This window comes from Benincasa hispida, chromosome 12 (assembly GCF_027475165.1).
Source record: "Benincasa hispida cultivar pf3 chromosome 12, pf3_genome.v1.1, whole genome shotgun sequence".
Classification (NCBI taxonomy): Eukaryota; Viridiplantae; Streptophyta; class Magnoliopsida; order Cucurbitales; family Cucurbitaceae; genus Benincasa; species Benincasa hispida.
Window position 1 is genome coordinate 4,475,549 of NC_143489.1, and position 11,205 is coordinate 4,486,753.

The 11,205-nt window shown below is 34.3% G+C and overlaps 1 pseudogene across 1 annotated transcript; it reads left to right on the top strand.

Moving 5' to 3' along the window:
- Positions 1 to 282: 282 nt before the first annotated feature.
- Positions 283 to 2,161, top strand: LOC120092644 (ethylene-responsive transcription factor ERF061 pseudogene; annotated as a pseudogene). Its single transcript, XR_016525093.1, has one exon. The product of XR_016525093.1 is annotated as an ethylene-responsive transcription factor ERF061 pseudogene (transcript).
- The last annotated feature ends 9,044 nt before the right edge of the window (positions 2,162 to 11,205 follow it).

Genomic DNA, 11,205 nt, shown 5'->3' on the forward strand with positions numbered 1-11,205 from the left:
ACTAAATACACATAGTATGTTTTCTTTAATTATAAATATGAAGAATAGGCCAGTATGAATATAATTAAACTCAATCATCCTAGATTCAATTCCTCCCTCCCATCTCAAATGTTCCAAAACAAAAATTAATAATAATAATAATAAAAGTAAAATATTTATGAAAGAACATATATATCACCAAATTGTCTTATGTGGCATATGACAGAGTATTTTTATTTTTTTTAAAATATTTTAATTGTCTTTTTTTAAAAAAAAAAATGATGAAAGGGTGAAGTATAGAGATAATGGAGTGGGAAGGCAAAGAAGAAAGCGTCTTCTTGTACAGAGCAGCAATCGAATTGAAACCATGGAGCCACCAAGATTAGCCGCGTGGCTCTGCAATTTATGAACTTTCGAAGACTTTTGTTTCGTTTTTCCGTGTGTGAATGAATCTCTCATACTTCCGCTTTTAATTCTGACTTTTTTTCATTAAATCCAAAAAGTAGCCTTTTGGCCTTCAATCAATGACCAGGTCCTCCATTTTTCTCCAATCCTCTGTTTCTTCCTCTTCATCACTTATAAATTCCCACTCTAATTCTACTCCTTCTTCATCCTCCAACAACCAAAACCAATTCCCCACAAAGACAAACAAGAAAACACCAATGATTCAATTTCTCATTTCTGGGTTCTAATCAAAATCCTCTGTTTCAGACACGTCGCCGGAAAACATGGACACCGTGATGAACAGACCGAATCTTCAGTTCGGGCTAACGGATGTTTCAACAGCTCTTTCGAATCTGATTCTAACAGGCGGAGGAAACACATTGGATTCGATCTTCTCTCACTGTGAGAATTTAGCCTCTGGTAACGACAGCAGAGATTTTCAGCCGGCGATGGAGTCGTCGGTGTATCCGTCGGTGTATCTTCAGCAGCGGGAGGTGCTTCAGAGATTTTCTCAGGACAGGAAATCAAATGGGTCTCGGGATTTGTTTTCAAGGGCTTACGAATTGTTGTATTCGCGAAGTGGCGCCGCCGTGGACGGCAGGGAGAAGAAGATTTACAGAGGTGTGCGGCAGAGACATTGGGGGAAATGGGTAGCAGAGATTCGGCTGCCGCAGAATCGGATGAGGGTATGGTTAGGGACCTACGATTCGCCGGAGACAGCCGCCTACGCGTACGACTGCGCCGCCTGTAAGCTCCGTGGGGAATATGCGCGGTTGAATTTTCCGAATCTTAGGGACTTGAAAACCGATTTGGGCTCCGGCGAGTTTGCGAGATTGAGTGAGTTGAAGAAATTGGTGGATGCGAAGATTCAAGCGATTTTTCAGAAGATTCGGAAGGGGAAAGCGAAGAAGAGTGTGAAGAAGAAGGATTCTCAGGGAACCGGCGGCGATTTGTGTTCGGGTTCATGTTCTTCTTCGTCGTCCTCGGTGTCTCTGCCGCCGGCAGCAGTGGAGTTGACGGATGAGTGGAGTTGGGAAAATGTGCAGCCGCCTGTCACGGCGGAAGAGGGGTTGTGGAACTTTGAGAACTCGGCTCGAGGTGGCTCTATGGATTGTGCGACGGCGATGACGGCGGCAGGATCAGAAACAGAGTGTTACTCGTTGGCAAAGATGCCTTCCTTTGACGCAGACCTAATTTGGGAAGTTCTTGCAAACTAGAGCTTGTTAATCCCCATTAGAGCGAAAAAAAAAAAGCAACTTTTTTTGTTAAATGACAAATTAAGATGTTGAAAGTTTTAATTTAGGAAACAAAATTTTGGATTTTAACTTTAACGGGCATTTTTTTAAATCAACAAGGATGAAACACCTCTGGAAAGCGCCTACACCTAATGGCTTAAGTCGCTGTTCCCATTTTCTCGCTGACCCATCATGCAAAAGGTACGCCGTTAGAGTGAGTGCCAAAGGGTGACTGAGAGAGAATTTGGGCCTGGCGTGCATCCGGTTCGGTCAACCTAGAGCATCCCGTCTGAAGGCCGAAGGCAGGAAAGCAAGCCCTAAAGTAAGGAAAGGTAGCTCGGACGGTGGTAGAGCCAGCCCTGAAACATCTTTATGTAATATTCCTAAACTTAAAGTTGGTTTATTCTAATGAGTGTGTTAATCGATTAACCTTAGTATTACGGTGAACATAATTTATTTTTTTTAGTACAACATTTATAAGAATGAAAGTGTTGATTGAAAAATTTTGGCTAATTATAAATTTTCACGTCATTAATTTAAATGAATAACTAATAAATTTATGATCAATTACAAATTTACATATGTTATCAAACTAAAATTAAAGACATGAAAAATGGCAAATTAAATGAAACAAGTGGGTTTATTAGAATGAAACGTCATTAATTATGCCATGTGGTGACTAGGCCCTGCTAGGTCATCCTGGATTTATTAAAATAAATTGGGTCAAACTTAAATAAAAATCTAATAAACCCAGCCCAAAAGTTGGGTCCAGGGCCTCCAAAAACTCTATAAAGAGGGAAGAACACTCATTATTTGATAGATTGAGAAGTTAAAGAATTTAGATAATTTCAACAGAATTCAAAAGATCCAAAGACCAGAAGACTGGCCAGAAGACTTCAACAAATTGAGCGTCTCCGAATTCATCATCTCTTCTTCAACAAATAAAGCATCTCTTCCTCAATGATTCACCAAATTGATCGTCTCTTGGTCATCTACAAATTGAATCGAATTTTCCCTGATTTGAGAACAAGCTTGTCAGCCCTAAAATCAAAGTCAATTAATCAATAAGTCATAGGCTGATTCAAACCGATCAACAAGCACAAGGCAATTTGAACTGATCAACAAGTCCAAACTGAATCAAAGGTCAATAATCCAAAAAGATCAGCAAGCCCAAAGGTCGAGACCATTAAACCCAAAAGTCGATCATCCAAGAAGGCCAACAAGTCCAAAAACCAATCATCCAAGAAGATCAACAAGTCTAAAAATTAAAGTTTATGTATTTGAGGATTCGAACCTCTTACTTTCAAGGTATATGTAATATGTCAAAACTTAAATTAGTTTATTCCATTGAGCATATTAATCGACTAACGTTAGTGTTACTGTGAGCATAATTTAATCTATTGCCTAGAGTTGTTGATACAAATTATGATATGTTACAGTGTAATAAAACGTGAAAATGTTTGATAGGGAGGGAATGAATAATTTTCTTCTTACAAAAGAGAAATTGAATGGCTAAATAATCATACTTCTGAATGTAAACAAGGTTGTGTGTGAGTCTCTTCTTTGGATTGTGTCTCAACTATGACATTAGAAAAATAATGTTAGAATACAAATAAAGTTTTACACTGACGGCAAAAAGAAAGATTATGAATATAAATGAGAGATAATATTAGTTATTATTCTTTATAAGTGGTATCAGAGTTATATTCTTGACTTAGCCATGTTAATAGAATCTTCAATTGCTGAACTGAGAAATGTGTGCCTCTAGAGATAGTGTGATTCATGGTTGAGCTATATCGAAAATGTGACATGTTTTGGAGAAAAAGAGTTGGTGGTCAGGATAAAAGCAAGATAAATCTATAGATGAGTATTTTAGAGGAGGCTCGATGGTGTTTTCTCTGAGAGGAGAATGTTGGAAATGCAACCAAAGTCTCTAGATAAGGGATGATCATGAGAATATAAGTGAAGGAAAATATTGTGAACTTGAACTATAGGGGTTCCTAGTTTAACCATTTAGATTTGGATTTTGTCGACTGTAAGTCTAATTATTTAGATTTGGGATTTGGACCAAATTGTTCATCCGCTTAGATGATCTTGGGTCCAATTATAATATGACCTAACATAACTGACCTATTGATCATAATAAAAACACATAACATTACTTGGGATCTACCATTTTTTTTCTTCTTCTCATTTTGGCTATTTTCGTTCAATATCAATATTATTTGATCTATTATGTGTTAGAAAGTAAGCCATCTATCATATATGAATCTACTCAAACAAATCAAGATTGGGAAGAAACCTAAATTTGGAAAGAATTATAGATTGGACCTCTTAAATTAGTGGGCTTCACATTTTCACTCTACTATGGTGTTTGTTTTGGGCTAGGATGTGCGCTTTCAATGAAATCCATATTGAAAGAGAAAATAGGATAAATAAGATTATTATAGGTTATAAAAAATATGTTCGATTGGATAAGTGGCCAAAATAAGATGGTGTTTTTGAAAAATGATTCAAACAATTTAAGTTTGGAAAAATGGTCAAATTACTAAATCTATTACTTTTTGAAATCTACGAAGGGTCAAATTTACCCTTCAAGTCAAATCGCTATGATTATGGTGTATTTTAAAATCAAATCTAATAAATTAAAAACAATATATAAGAAAATATAAACAACCGGACTAAAAACCTAGCAAAACGCATCTGAATTCATGTAATAGTTTAACAAACTAAAAATTTGTTTTTTTTTTTTAAAAAATACAGACTAACCAATGTAAATAAGAGAAGCAACAAGGCAAAGGGGCGATTAATTTCCCATCAATCTTTCATATCACATTATATACATTACATTTCCTAAAAAAATAAATAAATAAATAAACAAATGCATATTAAAAAATAATGTTGCAGTGTCAGATCGAGCTAGCCATACAAACACAACTATTAAAATATTTGTTTGAGTCATACAAATATTGAAATACAATGTATTAAAAAAAGAAACCCCATAGATAACTTGAACTTAGTTAACAGCTAAAATCCTTGTTGAATCATGAAAATCGCCATATAAAAAAAAAAGGGGGTAAACATTCAACTAATAACTTTTTCTAGTAACCTCTAATTACGAATATTCATTAAGTTTCACACTCGGACTCTAGGTAAGTGTTAACAAATACTTTCTAACCCAAAACAATTAAAATATTTATCACATTTTGACATACATACTAAAAATAATTTAAATGATCCTTATGCTAAGCTATGTAAATAAATACCTTATAATACATCTTTATTATCAAGCAATGCCTATTCGGAGAACACTTGCATAACCTATCAAACATAAATAGTGTATAGATAAATAAAACACATAATCCTCTCTACTGGAAAACTTTCTAACTAAATACATTGTATTTTTAAGTAAGTGAAGTGAATATGTAATACAAATAATCTCCTCCTACCAAGGCAATGCTCCTAGTGAAATATATATATATAAATACATAGTATTCATTTGTAAATATTATATATACATTGGAAAATAACTTTCTCTACCAGGATTGTCTCAATCAAAGTAGCTGAAAACGAGGGGCTAAAACTCAATGGATGGGATTTTCTCCATCAGTTACTAATTAAGAGGACATTATTCACTTTTATTTTTCTTGCAATAGCTTCTCATCCAGTAAATATGACAACCAACATGGCTAATAACTACACACTGCCCCTCTCCCATATGAGAAATCGCGAAAATATTTCATGTGTATTGCCTTTTGAGAAGGCTTGCTTCATATTTTTGCAGTTGATGGCTCCAATCCCTTCCATTGGTAGCTTCTTTCGTTAGGGTTTGAAAGTTGTCTTCCACACTCTTCGATCCCCCAATTTTGCTTGCTTCAAGAAGATGTGTGAATAATTTGTTTAGATATTTTCACAACTTTTCTCTAGGCACAACTTGACATTTACAACCTCTAATCATAGAGTTATTAGCACAAAAATTTGTGCCACTTAAAGGCATAGAATATTGATGTTGCAATTAAACGACTTAATGTAGGAAGGTGGTTAAGGTTGCTACATACATATTAGATCTTAAAAAATTATCATTGAATTTATAATATGGGAAGATGTGATAAGAAATTTGAAAAGAGTGGATTTCATAAACGAAAAATAAGATTTAAAATGGTGAAAATGAAATTTAAAGAGCAAAATTTTAGGAGAAGAGATTTGGGATTGGAAACTCCGTACGGATGGCCTTATTTGGGAGGTCCAAATGAAAAATGGCCATCTATAGAAAAAGTAATGGAAAGTGGCCTTCTGCTGACGTCATCCATGTGATTTTATCACTTTGACCCCTGAGATGCACCCCGTGTATCTAGGCCTACCAAGGAACTTGATCCTTGATTACCTGTCACTCAATCCTCGATTACTTGTCACATGATCCTCGTTGGCTCATCACACTATCCTTGATGCAAGATTACTCGATACCCGGATGCATGGTCACTCGATACGTGTGAATTGACACATGTATACTCGATCATAGCTATGTCATACGCGATACTTGACTAATGTATACTCAATCATTAATACAGTGTCATTTTATGATGTCAATTGCAATATGGTGCTGCATATCCTCAATAATATGGTATGGTTTGTCACTCTGACCAATGCCAAACTTGTCCTTCATCAAATGACCAATAATGAGTGCACTAACTTGTCTGTGGTCATGATTCAATACTTCAATAGAGCATGTGTGATTGGGCGTGCATTTTGTAATCTTGAAAATATCACATCTATCTGTTTTAATTACTCGAATGGCCCACTTATAATTCGGGTGTAAACATCGAACAGTATACAATTTTTTGTTTGATCTTTTAACCCACAGCTCAAAGTTATTCTTAATGGCCAACATTGCTAACCTCATCTTCACATCACTTTTGCTGAAGAAAATTTGACCTACTTCAACTATATCCCCCAGTCCTACGAACGACTGTGCTTGCATGATCAAGTCCCTCGTTCTGGCATTACGACTGAATGGTAGTACATTGCATAGAGTTTGGCAAAGCACACTCCCAACAAAATAGCTAAAATCATTTGACAGAATCGGAGTTGGTTGTTCTTCATTCACAATAGAAAGACCACTCCCTAAAACAACCTATGTTGGTTGTTCTTTTTTCCTAACCTCTTCCTCTTCTATCATCAAATTCTCATTTACACATGTCCCAACCTCTTCTATTGTCACATTCGAATGCAATACATTCGCTATATTAACATCGATGTTGTCATTTTCTAGTAAGATACCCGATGGACAAACATCATGCTCATTTACATCTGCTCCACATATGGGTTGGTCTTCTCTCTCTCGGTTATCAAATGTTGTCTCGCGATGACTTTCTTCAATTTCCTCAAGACTTACAAATATATGTGATCTAGTATGATCATACTCTGAGAGGAGAAATTTAACATTAGCATCATCCATTAAGCATATTGGAGGAGAATCAATATCCATTTTATATGAACCCTCATTATAATCTTGAACTCTATCGAACTAACTCACATGATCTCATATATTAGATTTACCAACTTGTTATACGTCAATGTGCTTGGAACTAGCAAACCCTTCAAAAGGCCTCCAATATAGCATTCTTCTATGTCTTCCCATGTACCACCATAACGTAAGAATATATATTTCTCCATCCTTCAAGAAAAATAATACAAAAGGTGAGCAGTTAGGAAAATTGGTTACTGTTAAATACTCGTTGTACTCAATCCTCGCTGCTCACTTTTCGCTACTCGATACTCAATACACATCCCTTGATACTTGATATTCTTAACTCGATGCTTACTATTTCATAACTTTCATTCCCCTCATCCTCGCTCCACTAGAAGCTACTCACATGTCTTAGTGCACACTCATAAACTCACACTCACTTGTTCTCTTTGCACATTTGTATGTCTCGCACTGCGTCGAAAAAGTAAAAAACGTGAGCAAAAAATGAGAAAAAAAACTAGCACGTTTACTTATTTGAGGTATGAGACAATATAGTGAAATAATATTAATGCTTTTATAACTTGATCTCTGTCCAGAAAAACAGGTTTGTGAAGTGAGTTTTTTGGAGGGAAGTGAGCTCGATTTTCTCTTTTATGTTTCAATTCTCTTTATTCTTAGTTTTAAAAAAATAAAAATACTTCACATTTCAAGAAATTTATTTAAAAGAATAATGAAAATTGTCAAAAAAAAAAAATTCAATTTGTGTATGTTCGTAGATGAGCATTAACTACAGAACAGGTCCTCCAACAGGCGTGGACAATTCAAAATGATTGAGATCGAGTATGATGTAACTATGATCGAGTATACATGTGTCAATTACACACGTATCAATTACACACGTATCGAGTGACTATTCATCTGGGTATTGAGTGACCGTGCATCGAGGATTGTGTGACGAGTAATTGAGGATCGAGTAAAGGGCAATCGAGGATCGAGTTCCCTGGTAGGCCCAAGTGTGCGGGACGTATCTCAGGGGCAAAGCGATAAAATCACACGTGAATGACATCAGTTGAACGCCATTTTCCATTACTTTTTCTACAAGTGGTCATTTTTCATTTGAGCCTCCCAAATGAGGTCATTCGTACAAAAAACCTTTTGGGATTATAGTTACCCTAAATCGTGGATTGTTTCTGCCAGCATCAATAGAGGAGTAAAATGGAAGGGAAAAATGCGGGATGAAAGCCCTGTATTTTCGATGGACATTTTTCATTGAAATAGTTTTTTGGTCATTTTTCAAGATGAGCCCATATTTGTTGCTACTTCCTACAATTTTTCTAAAAAATACCCGAATTGTAGTTAGTTTTCAATTATACCTCTTAGCTTTCAAAAGTTTAATTCTAACTTTGAAGTTTAAAGTTTGTTTCAAAACTACCTTTATATTTTGTCATTAAATTTATAGGCAAGGACTATTTATATGTTCAAGTATACAAATCTAAACAAATATATGTATAGAAAAAATACACACATGCATACATATGAAACTTTTCGAAATTTAAATGTCGAAACCAATTTCATAGTTCGAAGGTAGTTTTGATAATTTAACCTTTAATTTATCGTTTATAACATATTTTGACCACATGGAAGAAGCTTCATATTTTAATTTTGATCTTTATTTTTGGTTTATTCCTATTTTTTCCTTTTGTCTTTAAATTTAAATGTCCAGTGTTTTTTCTTCTCCCTCTGACTATTTAGGATGTGAATTAGGAGCATATACATTTATAAAAGTTCATGGAAAAAAGATTTAGCTTGTAAGGCATTTGATTCTGAATGAGAATGCTTGTCTCTTGTAGTAGCAAGTCAATTAGTACCCATCTTTTCTCATAAAATGTTTTCTTTTTCTTCTTCTTTGAATCTCTCCCATGCCCTCATTTTGGGCAAATATTTTACCTGATCCATTGGCTTTTTCTTGAAACAATTCAATATTATAAATTGAAAGGAGAAAAAAATATTATTAAATGGTTACAAAACTTACAAGAGCAAAAATAATATCTTACCTGTGTTTGATTTTTGGTAAACTGATAATGTAAACTGTAATTGAATCAATACCCCAAGATCTATTCGTTGAAATAACATTCTTATCTATATCATATTACAATATAAATCATGTTAAGTTGAGCATAGTTCAACTAGGTAAAGCATATACTCTCGACTAAGCAACTAGAAGTTCGAATCTTCCAAACTCTACATGTTTTTCTTAAATCATATAATTAAAAAAAATTATGTCAAACCTACTGTAACTCAATTGGTGAAGATATATACTCTTGACCGAGTGGCAAGAAGTTCAAATCTTCCACTCTATATGTTCAACAAAAAATGAAAATTAAGAGACTATTTTTTTCTTTTAGTACAACAATTATGAAAATGGATGATTGAACCTTCAACCTCTAGAGAAGAAAGTCATACCAATTACCATTGACCTAAGTTTACTTTAGCAAAATCTTATTGTGGATGCTTAAACAATTTGTTATATATCTACATATTGGTTTGAGCTTGGAGATAAGTATAGTGAAAATGATGTAACAAAACCACATGGTTATTTGTGTTGGAGCTTGCTATCATTTTGAAATAGAATTCACCATGTGTCGGTTTACCCACGAACATGTGACTTGGGTTTAGTTTTAACTTCTTGATGAAAGTGTCGTAATCGTAATTTAGCTAGAAAAAGAAAAAAAAATTTCGCACTACTGATCATAACGTTGGTTAGGGATGTAAGAAAAAAAAATTGAAAAACTGAAGAAACTGCTTAACCGACCAAAATCGAATTTTGGTTCGGGTTAAAGTTGACTAGTTTGGTGTTTGCGGTTGAAAATTAAAAAAGAAAAAAAAATCTTCAATCGGATTCAAGTTTGGCCAAAACATTAAGGGGACGTTTGGTGCTTAATAAAAGGAGTTTAGTTGAGCTGAGTTGGTAATTATTATCTGGAGAGTTAAATTATCTATGGAGTTAAATCGTCTATATTTGTTGTGTAGAATTGAGTTAAGTTGGTAATTATTGTATGTGTTTGGTGTGCAGAGTTGGGTTGAGTTGAGTTTGGAAATATGTGTTTGAGTGCAGAGTTAAGTTGAGTTGAGGTATCTAATGCAATTTTTTGTTAATGAGATTGGTTCTATTTTCTTTTTTTGTTTGTTTTTATTTCATTTTTTATTTTTTAGTTTTATGTTTTGTTATTGTTGATTAATTTTCAACTATACACCTATTTTCTCAAATGTTTTATGATATAAACTGGACAATCTCAATTTTTTTTTATCTCAATTCATAGAACATAATAGATTATTTTTCATGTATTCTTTTAAAAAATTGTAATAAGTCTAATTCTCTTCATATGTAAAACGTACCACCAAAATACATTTCATATTGCTGCTCAATTTCTAATGCATTGGTATATTGTATGTATATATATTGAATCTTGCTAACTTAACATTATTATTTCATATATCGTATACATAAACGTTGAATAATTGGATAGCTTAACAGTTTATGTTTATATAATATGGATCATATATCTGGAACTGAAATATACACAGGATAATTACCTTCCATTTAATAATGATGGTGAGAATGTGATGTAATACAGTAACATTGTTATGAAGATCACAAAAATAATATCATCCGACCGAAAATGTGGTCGTTTAAAAAAAATCACAAAATATATGTTTTCTCGGGTTGAAATATTAGGTGGTCAATCTAGTGGGTCGAGCTGAAGGATCTCTTACCGAAGAGTTCTATGAGCACGTTCGGATCGTCCTAATCTCACTGAAATACATATAATACATTCAAACAAACAGTTATGCAAACAAATCTTAATTATCGGCATGCTAAGAACAAAAAAATAACAAGGGAAAGAGTGTCATACCAGTTGAAGACGTTCTTCAAACTTCGGCATTCCAAGCAGCGGAAAACCTCCATGCGATCTACCAATGCCCAGCGGAAGCGTCGACTGTAGTAGCATGAACAACCGCGAACATGAAACACCATGGGGACGACACCACTAGAAAAGAGCCCCGGGTATTCTCGAAGTG